The sequence below is a fragment of the Neolamprologus multifasciatus genome, chromosome 5, assembly GCF_963576455.1.
Source record: "Neolamprologus multifasciatus chromosome 5, fNeoMul1.2, whole genome shotgun sequence".
NCBI lineage: Eukaryota > Metazoa > Chordata > Actinopteri > Cichliformes > Cichlidae > Neolamprologus > Neolamprologus multifasciatus.
Window position 1 is genome coordinate 32,680,393 of NC_140443.1, and position 10,973 is coordinate 32,691,365.

The following is a 10,973-nucleotide window of genomic DNA, read 5'->3' on the forward strand; positions in this document are numbered from 1 at the left end:
CTTCTAAACTTAAGTGCTAAGTAGCTAACATTCATACACATTCACACCCCGATGGATGCATCGGAGAGCAACATGGGGTTAGTATCTTGCCCAAGGATATTTGGCATGCAGACTGGAGCAGCCTGGGATTGAACCACCGACCTTCTGGTAGTGGCTGATCCACTCTGCCACCTGAGCTACAGCTACCCCAGATATAGAGCACACCTATGAAAACAACTAATATGCTGAACCCCGTATGACACAGCTGAAAACTACATGATGGAGAAGCTGAATTGAATATGAAACCACTGTGAGGTTGCGTTGTGGTCTCTTCTGAGCTGATGAGCAAGCTACACATTATCAGATCAGAAGCTGGCTGAGAACTCTTCAAAGAGAGGGAAACAGAACTATGATAACTGTGATAACTGGAATGTGCAGAGTTTCCGTGAGCAGTTTTCCTGCATCTTGACTCATGTGTGTGGAGTGTTCATAGCATCAGCATCATGTTTTTGTTTATTTGTTTTGGTGGGTTGAAAAATAGTTAAATAAACTTCATCATATTTATGGATCACGATGGCACATGCCATTGGCCAAATGATTTATTTACGCAGATGAAAAAAGTGAGTGTGAATGTGTCTGACGTCACAGTGTTTTTGTGCGCTGTGTAAAAGTAATTGCCTCTGATTGTGAGAGCGGTGATTCTGCAGGTCACCAGCTATTGTAAAGAAAAAAAAAAGAGTGAAAAAGAGACAAAATTTATATTATAGATGAAAAATAATCATAGGAAAAAGGTTTTGTGTTGATCAGCCAAGAACAACTACAATCTCATTTTCTGCTTTTAAGAAAGGACTGTTCACAAAAACAGAGAGAGAGAGAGTTGTGTGTGTTGATTAAGCAGTGATAATAATAATGAAAATGTCTTAGTTTGTCACTTTCAGGTGACAAACAGACCTGAATCAATTTTCCACATGCAGCGGTCGGAAGAAAGTTATAGTTTAACATCATTAGAAACATTCAGGCCAAGTTTCTGGCTAACTTATTTACAGCACCATGTGTCTCTCAAACTCACAAGCGAGCTCTCACTCCTCCCTGAAGACAAGGAATGCAGCTCCAAAGAGCAATAACATGGCAGATAAAGAGACAGCAGCAAAGTCCTGAGAAAAGAGTCCCAGCAAGCAGCAGCAGTGTGGACAAACAGCATCAGAGAAGAAGAGCAAACCCATCATCCTGCCTGATTGGATGAATGGCACTGTGTTCCCAACAAGCTGCAAATTCACTGTGCAGGTGAAAAGAACGTTTGAGGAGAACTGAGGAGACTGTTGGAGTTTGACATTTGCCACCTTTGGAGAAAATGGCAAGAAGAGACAGTGAAACAAGGACAAAGGACAAAACTGAAAGAGAACTGCCTGCTATTGGACTGTTGAAGTGGGAGAGGACAACAGTGAGAGTAAGTGAGAATGCTGGTGTTTAAAGTGGGAAATCAAAATTTGGGTTAGCAAATCTGGGAAAAACAAAACTGACTGCTTAAGTGGGAAAATTGTGAAGGAGTCTGAAACACTGCAAAAAGAAACATACAAAATCACACACACACAAACAGAACATGCATTAACCCTACTAACACCTCCAAATACAAGAGTACTCATGAAGATTAGACAACATTTTAAGCATGTGAGTCTGTTTACCATCTTGTCCAAGTCACTTAGTGTGATGCAAAGATCAATGGACTCATAGCACATTAGTTACAAAATGATTAAATAATAGCAGAGAAATGTGTAGGAAAGGCAGCTTTAAGAACATGCTCTGCTGGATATGCAGCTCCACAGTCATGCATTAAACCTGCCTAATAACACAAACACCCATGTAATGAAAATTAGCTTGTTATCTCTTATCAGTGTTAAAATAGTGTGAATTTAACAGACACTTGTTATCAAATGCTGAATTTATCCAATGCAAAAAAATTGACTCTCTAGGTTGCAGGACAACAGTTTAACTTTTGTGGGGGAAAAAGATTCTGGTTTGACCAACCAGTGATCAGACAATAAATGTAGTTGTTAATACAGTAAATTGGGAGATGCTTCCTGCTTGATTGATGCAGCACAAGTAATTTACTGTGTGAGGGAAATTCTATTTTTGTGATTACATTTTGAACATGCATTTCTGTTGTCCTGTCATCTTAGTGGGTTAATAGCTGATATGCAAATTAGTTTATCGTTCTTAGATTAATGAAAGGTGACTGAATTCTAGCACGAGTGAATGAGATGTGTTGGAGTTTGTTAGAGTGGAGACTCTAAAACACTGAGTTTCCTGTTTTGATGTGCGAGTGTATCCTGTACCTAGATACACAACTCTGAATACGTCAGAACAAACTTCTTTTGTGAAGTGCATGACAACATGTCACATGTTTTATGATGACGGGAAAAAAGGAAAACTGAATAAAATGGGTGCGTGTGGCCTAAATGAGTGAGAAGCACAGATCTGGGGATTAAACTCATAACATATTAGGCTTATGTTGTGTGTTGTGCAGCTGATGGTTGGTTCGGAGTGAATCTAGCTGATGATTTTTCTTTTGTTGTGAAGTTGAGCCTGCCAATTAGTACGATAGTATGATAAACCATGCTAATGGTATGATTTACCCTCCTGAGATGAGGAGCTTGTGTCATGACGTAACAAGGCCTTTTTATTTTGATACTTTCACAGTGCACTGAAAGTTTTGTTCGATAATCTCTGTTTGAGCAGATCTGCACGATTAGAAGCGCTATACGATACGTCGTCAAGAAAATTGTTACAAGTGAGTTTCTCCACATCAAAATGGGCTCAGGAGAAAGCCACTTATTTGGGACGATTAGAAAATGAGAGTCCCTGCCTAAAAAGGATTCAGCGAGGTAATCCGATCTAAAATTCTTCTTTTTCTTTCGAAATGACGTCATTTTGCTGAGGGTGGAAATCAAATGCGGCAATAGTTTCCACTATCAGCAAAAAAAGAATGGATGAATGAATGAATGGAAATAAAAACAAACTGACTGACTGGTAAAAGCTGACAAGACTTGACCACGACTCAAAGTTAACCTCCACCTAGACAGGCCAAAAGGGTGGATGAATTTATGTGTTTCTTTTACAGGAGCAGAAAGATGACAGCAACATTCGAGCTTGCATACCGATTTAACTTTTAAATGCCACTTTCTGTGTTTGTGAATCTACCAGGGGTGTGTTATTCATGGGTTTGTGTTGCTCACAGAGATTACTGTGAGAAAGAGTGTATACACATGCGCAGCGCTAACATTTATATTTCTTTTCTACAGCATTACAGTTCTTCTTGTGATTTGATCATGTGATTTATACCAGAACAACTAGTTAATGTTTTTCTACTACAGGATTTCTGGGTTTATGTGTGAAGAAACTGTGTTTATAGGTTATGAGTGGTGATGCTGTTACACTGTGTTTTGGGGAAAATGTGAAGGTTATTTTGATTTCACTTCCAGATCTTGTTTTTCAGGCCATGATGGTGTGTATGCAGGCTCCTGGCGGAGCCAGTTTTTAGGCAAACTTAATATGCAAAACACGCTAACATCTTTTACTGCAGGATTATAGGTCCGAAGTGGTGTTGCTCCAGAGGAGGAGATGCCCTGATGTTGCCTGGGACATGATCTAGCTAACCTTTTTCTTTAAGACAGGAATCTGGTTTTGATGAGTTGACTCATGGGAGTGTCCGTGCGTCAAGAGGAGGGGTCCAGGATTAACATGAAACAATGAATTAACATTAAACTATGTTTTATATGATTTTTGCAGCGATTTGTGTGATTAACAGTTCATTCAACGGGTATTGAACCTATGCAAGTGGTGCATCCATGTTCAGATGAGGCTTTGATGGCCTATAAGTGAAGTTCACTAAACTAAAGAATGTGGTTTGATGATTGTTGACATGCTCTCCAAATAGAAGTTTTTCCTCCTAGCAAGGAAATACAGGTGCAGCAGTCATCTCCTGAGAAATCTTCAGAGGCCCGGTGAGAAGCAAGAACCATTCCAGGCATAGCTGACAGCCCAGGCAGTGGTTGAGGTCAAAGGTCGAGCTGGTTGGGGCCCATCATGAAATTAGACTTTGGAGCCACAGCAAGGACCACGAAGCTGCGTTGGAATGAGAACTGTGCCAAGGGGGATTTCCAGAGGCCAACAGAGGAGATTTTGGACAACAGACGGGCACCTGAAGGATGAGGGGAGCGTGCCAAGCTCCATCGACAGTGCAGGGGGAGTCCGAGGATGACATCATGATTCTGTGAAAAGCACAGGAACCAGAAGCTATGGTGGTGATGACAGCAGTTTCCTATGAACATCACCTAATGCTGTGTCACTGTACTGTGCATACGATGACACTCTGAAGACTGCTGGGATCATAACAGCAGTAAGATAACTGGACCCAGCACCCTTTCCAGAGAGGGTTTTTTTCTGCAGTAGAAGAGTCATAAGTATTCCTATCACAGGACAGAAAGTTATCCACGCCCTTTTCCCATGGATAGGGACTGGAAAATATGCTCTTGGAAGTGAGACACTGGACTATAGATTCGGCTTGTTCCTCAATGCATCCTGCAAGGTCAACGAGGGACATAACCAAGAAATGGACTGATAGGTTTGTAGCTTAAACCTATTCGCTGGAACGTTGAAGACAATATAATTACACAGCAAAGCAAGACACGAAGTAGGCAAAGTTCTTCATGTTACTCATGCATGAGGGAGACCTGCCTGGAGCCAAGTGTCGTTCCACCACTTGACCTCCATCAGACTCTCAGCCAGGTTCCCCATAGCACTCCTTTTATTGTGGTAACATGAATATGCATAGGGTCATTAACATATAACATCTTACATAGGTATACATGTGAACAAAGGATTGTGTGTGTGTGTGTGTGTGTGTGTGTGTGTGTGTGTGTGTGTGGTCAGAGCGTGACCCCATAAAGACTTCCCTAAACCTGCTGGTCCGGAAGTCCAGCAGTTCATGTAAACAAATGGCACTTAGCCTAAAACAGATATAGCCACGTTTATCCTATAAACATCCCATAAAACAATAAAACAAGGTACGACCTTTTCCCATGCTCACAGGATGTAGGTGTGGATTCCAGAACACTCTGGAATGCGCACCAAGCCTTTGCAGACTATTAAGGATCACACATCCTATCACTACACAATCGATTATACACCTCTACCAATCTAAAACTAATTATAAAACTCTAAGCATATATAAGTAGATATTTCTAAGCATAAATGACAATCAACATTACAAAACCTAACATGGACGCTCTCCGAATTGCTGTAATGCAATATCGTGTAGCACTGGACATGATCCTGGCTGAGAAAGGAGGATTGTGTGTCTTATTCAACACCATGTGCTGCACCTACATACCAGATAATTCTTTAAACATGGCTTCAGATTCTAAAGAGACTGTTGATCGGCGTTGGAGTTTTCCTGGTTTTATTTTACTTTATTATATTTTATTTTATTTTGCTTTTCTTTACTTGTGTTATACCTTGTTTAAAGGCTGTAATTTCACAGATGATAAGTTTATCACTCACAACATACGCAGATGTACCACAAACCGATGAAGATTATGAAGACTTCTTTTCCTATTTGTTAAATGAAGATGAAGTGCAACTAATTATGTAGTAACTGAAAATGTGAAAGACAAGTAGTTACTTACTGATGACTATGATGTAGACTCTGATACAAGTGTCTAAGTTGCCAATAAAAATCAGCAAATGCATTTTATGACGAACTAACTGAAAATACATGTTGTAAGAAGTTATGTTCTGATAAATGATATGTGTTTTGCTGCACAATTCAAATCTGCTAAAAACAGAAGGGAATGTTGAAAGATTTTGAATTATATTACTTTATTATCTTTATTCAACTGTGATAATTGTTTATGTTTAAGCCTTATTTGAATTGTGTAGTAATGCCTGTACATAGCGTGTCAGCAAATTCTTTAACTGGAACAAAGTGTCTGCTCAAGTTTAGACAACACCCACATGTATTGTTTTAACCCACTACAAGATCGTTAATCAACTTGTTCCTCTTTGTCTTGCAAGGCTGCATCCTGTGCAGCCTCGAATGCAATCAGCAGATAAGAAGTTGTTTTTTCCTAACTTGTACTCCACCCATGAGTGTTACATGAGTAAGGCAGTATATAATAAAGTCTGACCAGATGCCTGGGCGCATTCCTGCACAGGATTCGCCCATGTACATGAACACTGTAAAAAGAAATTCCGTAGAAAAACGGAAAATGTCCTGGTAATTTTCTGCCAGTACATTTTCTGTTTTTTTACGGACGTTTGACGGAGTTTTCTGTAAATGATAAAACGGAAGATTCTGTAGATTTACAGTATACTCTCTGTACTATTTACGGACATTTCCTTCAGCTATAAAATGGAAAATTCCGTTTATTCACAGTATATTTTCTGTATCATTAACTGATATTTTCCGTTAATAGAAAAATTGAAATTTCTGTTTATATTACTATTTCCAAGCACTTCTTTTCACTGTAACTCATTAAATATAGTTCTTTATATCCTTAAACGTATATTTCTATGCAATTACAACCTAGTACACCATGTACTCAAAAATTTACAAATTAAAACTTAAATTAATTTGTGCTTCGTACACAACAACATTGGTACAATGAATGTTAAATATTCTTTTATTCTCCTTAACTCAAACACATTATAAAATATAATGACAGCATCCATCTTGTCATAAAACGACTAAACAGCTGATACATGAACAAAATAACTCACAAGTTTTCAAATTTGAGCATTTTTATTTCCTTGGAATCAGGTTGCCCTCATGTAAATGTGTTTATTTACATTCATTCAAGTGTTAGTGTGTCTACCAAGTGTTTTCTTCAAACAGGACACCTGACAAACAAAAAATGTCATATTTAACGATATGTTCATATTTAATAATATCCAGAGTATCTTTTAGTTAGAATCACTGCCTTGTGGTAGTTTTGCCTCAGCCAAATGGTTAAGGTGTGGTTTACATCCATGTCTGTCCACTTATGATACAGTATACACATGTAGTCAGTTATAGCCAAACACCTTTGATTACTGAATTACATTCACTTCATTAATGAAGTGAATGTAATTCACATTTGTGTGAACATTTGTCTGAGATTAACTCTTTGGGGTCTTTACCTTACATACTATAACATACTTGAGTCAAAATTTGTTGACTGTTTAAGTGGTGCCAAAACTGAACAGATCTAAAGAAGATGAACAGGACGGATGGATAACCACAGGACTTTTCCCCATATGATAACTAAAACACAAAATAAATTAAGACAGATTACTGTCCCAAACTTAAAGAGAAAAGTGTATTTACTGGACTTGTTTTGTCAGTGAGGAGCAAAGTACAATTAGTAGTGCTTGTTCTGATGAAAAGTTAAACTGTAAACAGCAGTGTAGTGAATAAGGATCTGTGTCCACGAATCCTCAGCAATGACAACACTTAAACATCATAGTTCAAAATCCTTAATGCACACCTTTTTCTCCACAGTGTTCAAATGCTCTTAGCTGTTTAAGTAGAGGAAAAAGTCTGACATATTTCATGACCATTAGATGTTAGACAAGGCTCTGAAAACAAGGTTACGGTTACAAACAAAAACTTCTGCTTGTGCGCACAGACTCTAAATCACAACAAATAAGACAATAGTAAGACAAATTACTACAAAGTCTTGTTACCACTCTTCATATACCAGTGTGACAAAGTCCTGAATGCAGCCTGCATGTTAGTACATCAAGGTCCATCTGACCTTTAAATAAAATACACTCAGCTTTTCCTTGGATTTTCAGAGTTGCTCAGTTCATACAGGAACTGCAGCAGTCGGGGTTAACGTGTCGCTGTGTTGCTCCTCCATGTCAGCCATTGAGACTAGTCGCAATTTATTCTGAGGAAAAAAAGAGAAACAACAAGACATTTTTAAAAAGTTTGTATTTTTATATATTTTTTTACCTAGAACATAAACAACATAAACAAAAAAGGATTAGGGCTGTGCGATATGACGATATATATCAGATGACGATATAAAAATGTCTATTGTTTCATATTATACACTATTGTTTGTTTTGTGGTGTTGCAAAATAAACTCTTTACGGCAATATTTTTTTCATGATTTTGATGGTCACTGTAGTTGCTATATTATTTCTTAAAGTTCTCTCTTTCTCTTATACTTACAATAACCACACTATGGATGAACAAGTGACTGTTTTTACGCGTACTTTCGTTACCAACAATGACGGTAAAACCATTGTGTGGCTCCACTGTCCGCTTGTTTATTTTCCACATAAACCTTTCACAATAAAGCTCAAGTTTCTGTTGAGACTTTTCAAAATAAACTGAAATGATATACATTATTCTCAAACAAATTTTCAGAATATGCATCAAACAAATGACCTCAAATAAAAACATGAAGTGACTATAAATGGCGCTTACAGTCACCACGCAGATGAAGGCACAGAGAATACCAGCATGGCCAGCAAGGATGAGGCAGAACCAGCTAGCTCCAAACAGAAGGACCAGTCAAAAGAAATCAAGGACCTTATTGTTAAACGAGGGGCAATGGAAATGGTTTGGTTATGAAAAGTCTGACACGCCCCAGAAAACTGTACTATGCAAATTATGCCACAAACTGGTCCCCACCACCACTCAAACACAACAAACATCTTTAACCACCTACACAAGAATCACATGAAAGAGTTTTGAGAGAGTTTACGAATGAAAAGCAAAAAAGAGCTGTCAGGTGCTCAAAATAATCCTTAGACTCAAACGTTAGAACAGGCTTTTCCTCGCAGCACGCCGTGTAATAAATACTCGGAAAGAAAATGGCGGCCGTTTAAACTTATGTCTAAATATGTATAGTTTCACGCATCGGTCAAAACACTCAACTCCAGGTACACGACGCCCAACTGAAAACACTTCACATAAGTCGAGTTGCCCGAGAATCACAGAATTTACAGAAAATGCACTATTTTGTGATATATATCGTTATCAGGAGAGAAATGTCTTATATTGGGATATGAGATTTTGGTCATATCACACAGCCCTACAAAGGATTATAATTCACGTAGAGTTGCATACATATAACACCATTCGGTTGCAACAAAAGCAGTTTATAATTAAAGTAACATACATACCTTGAAAAACTAAATCAACCACAACATTAAACTCACCTTGTTTCTGTAGAGAAGGTGATCAGGGTTTTTCTTCATTTCCTGAGACCAGCTGCTCTCGATCATCACCAGCTTGTATCTTCATCTTTTTTTTCCACTCGGGGAAGTCTTTCCTTTTCTTGGCCATTGCTCTGCACTGGAAAACCAAAGTGTGTGATCAAAGGTGAAATAAGGGATATTTTTCCACTGCAGGACTTAGAGTGCTTCAAGTAGTGATAGCTGTTGATCCATTTCTCAAATAATCTATAAGGATCTGGATTTTTAAGAAAGATACAAATATCTCTGCTTATATTTGGCTAAAAGCTTGATATAGACACAAAAGTTTATAATATGTCAGCATCCCCCACAAGGCATATAAATACCCTGCACACCAGCACTGCGCTTACATTATAGTTCAATCAAGAAATAGTTATTATTGATTTATTATTGAATTTTTTTTAGTAATAATTATTAGTATTTAATCACATTAGCACAGTGGGTGACAAAAATATTCCACATACTAGAAATGCTGCTCAGCATTTCATAAATTACATTTTCAACAAATGTTGGAGTAAAAACACAGTTACAGGGAAAATGTGTCTGTAAATATTAACTAAACATTTCTATGTGCTACAAAATAGACATAATTGTAAATGTGCTGAGGTGAAATTATACTTTCAATAATATTACCACTACAGTCTGTTAACCACCGAAATAATCTATGCTGGTCAGCTAGCTAAAAGTATTTACTTTAGTAGCCCAAATCAGAGGCTAACATTAGCATTTGCTAGCGTCAGCCAGGAAGGTCTGAGGCTTAAACTAGGGTTAGTGTAACTTTGCCTGAAACCCTTTAAAGTGTACAGTAGAGCCAACTGTAAAACACAGGTATTGATACAGTACTTATTAGAGTCCTAGAATAATTTCTAGAACCATAAATTTCTCACTTTTCCCAGTTATCCACATCGCTGACTTTCGCTAATTAGCTAGTTAGCAGTCACAGCTGTGTAATACCCAGAGAGACACAGACAGCTAACTATAATATGAAAACTTGTTCAGCCACTGAAGGGCAAAACTGGCGGTATCACAGTAAAAATAATTTTAACATTAACTAAAATGGAAAGCTTAAGTCATGTTAAACCTAAATAACAATTATTTAAAAAAAATGAGTCAGCAAAATATTCCTGACTTGTCTGGAGACAGCCGAAACCAGTTAACAAATAAATTAACATTTCTTTCTAAATAAAAACGTGGAGTCTTTTAAAAAACATTATTTTAATATAAGGAAACATGAGTTTTAATACTTACCACAGAAATTTGAAGGCAGTTTCTCCAACTTCAGAGTCCAAAATCCAGATGAAGCCTGAAAGAAGCCTAATGGCCAGTGTTGCCAACTCCTCAGTCGCCAAATGACGTCATCGCCTAATTTGTATAATTGGTCATGCTAATGTAATTGTAACCTACGTTGTTGGAGAGTGAAATAACATCGTGGAAGAGACATAAAGTGAGTAAAAAACGTCCTAAATGCATTTAGAGTTTATTTAGAATTACGAATTAAATTTATTTTAGCAATTATTGTTTTTTGTAATGTCACAATTCCAACCCTGCTCCTTTATCCGGGCTTGGACCGGCAAAAGTGACCTGAAATAGGCACTTTGGTGGAGTTACAGTGTGTGTGTTTATAAGTAGTTTTAAACCTTGTGACCCACAAAACAGCATAACAGTAAAAGAAGAACAGACTGCGTTACAGTCAGTGCGGAAGCAGTGGCTTCGCTCATGCGCAATTCATTTACCGTTTGGACGCATAG

General features: G+C 37.8%; 1 long non-coding RNA gene across 1 annotated transcript; it reads right to left on the reverse strand.

The window, feature by feature from the left end:
* Positions 1-5,374: 5,374 nt before the first annotated feature.
* LOC146519130 (uncharacterized) lies at positions 5,375-10,580 on the reverse strand. The gene is made up of 3 exons (XR_014874104.1): positions 10,474-10,580; positions 9,190-9,325; positions 5,375-7,907 (listed from the first exon to the last, which is right to left on the reverse strand). It is a non-coding gene; the product is annotated as an uncharacterized LOC146519130 (long non-coding RNA).
* Positions 10,581-10,973: the final 393 nt, after the last annotated feature.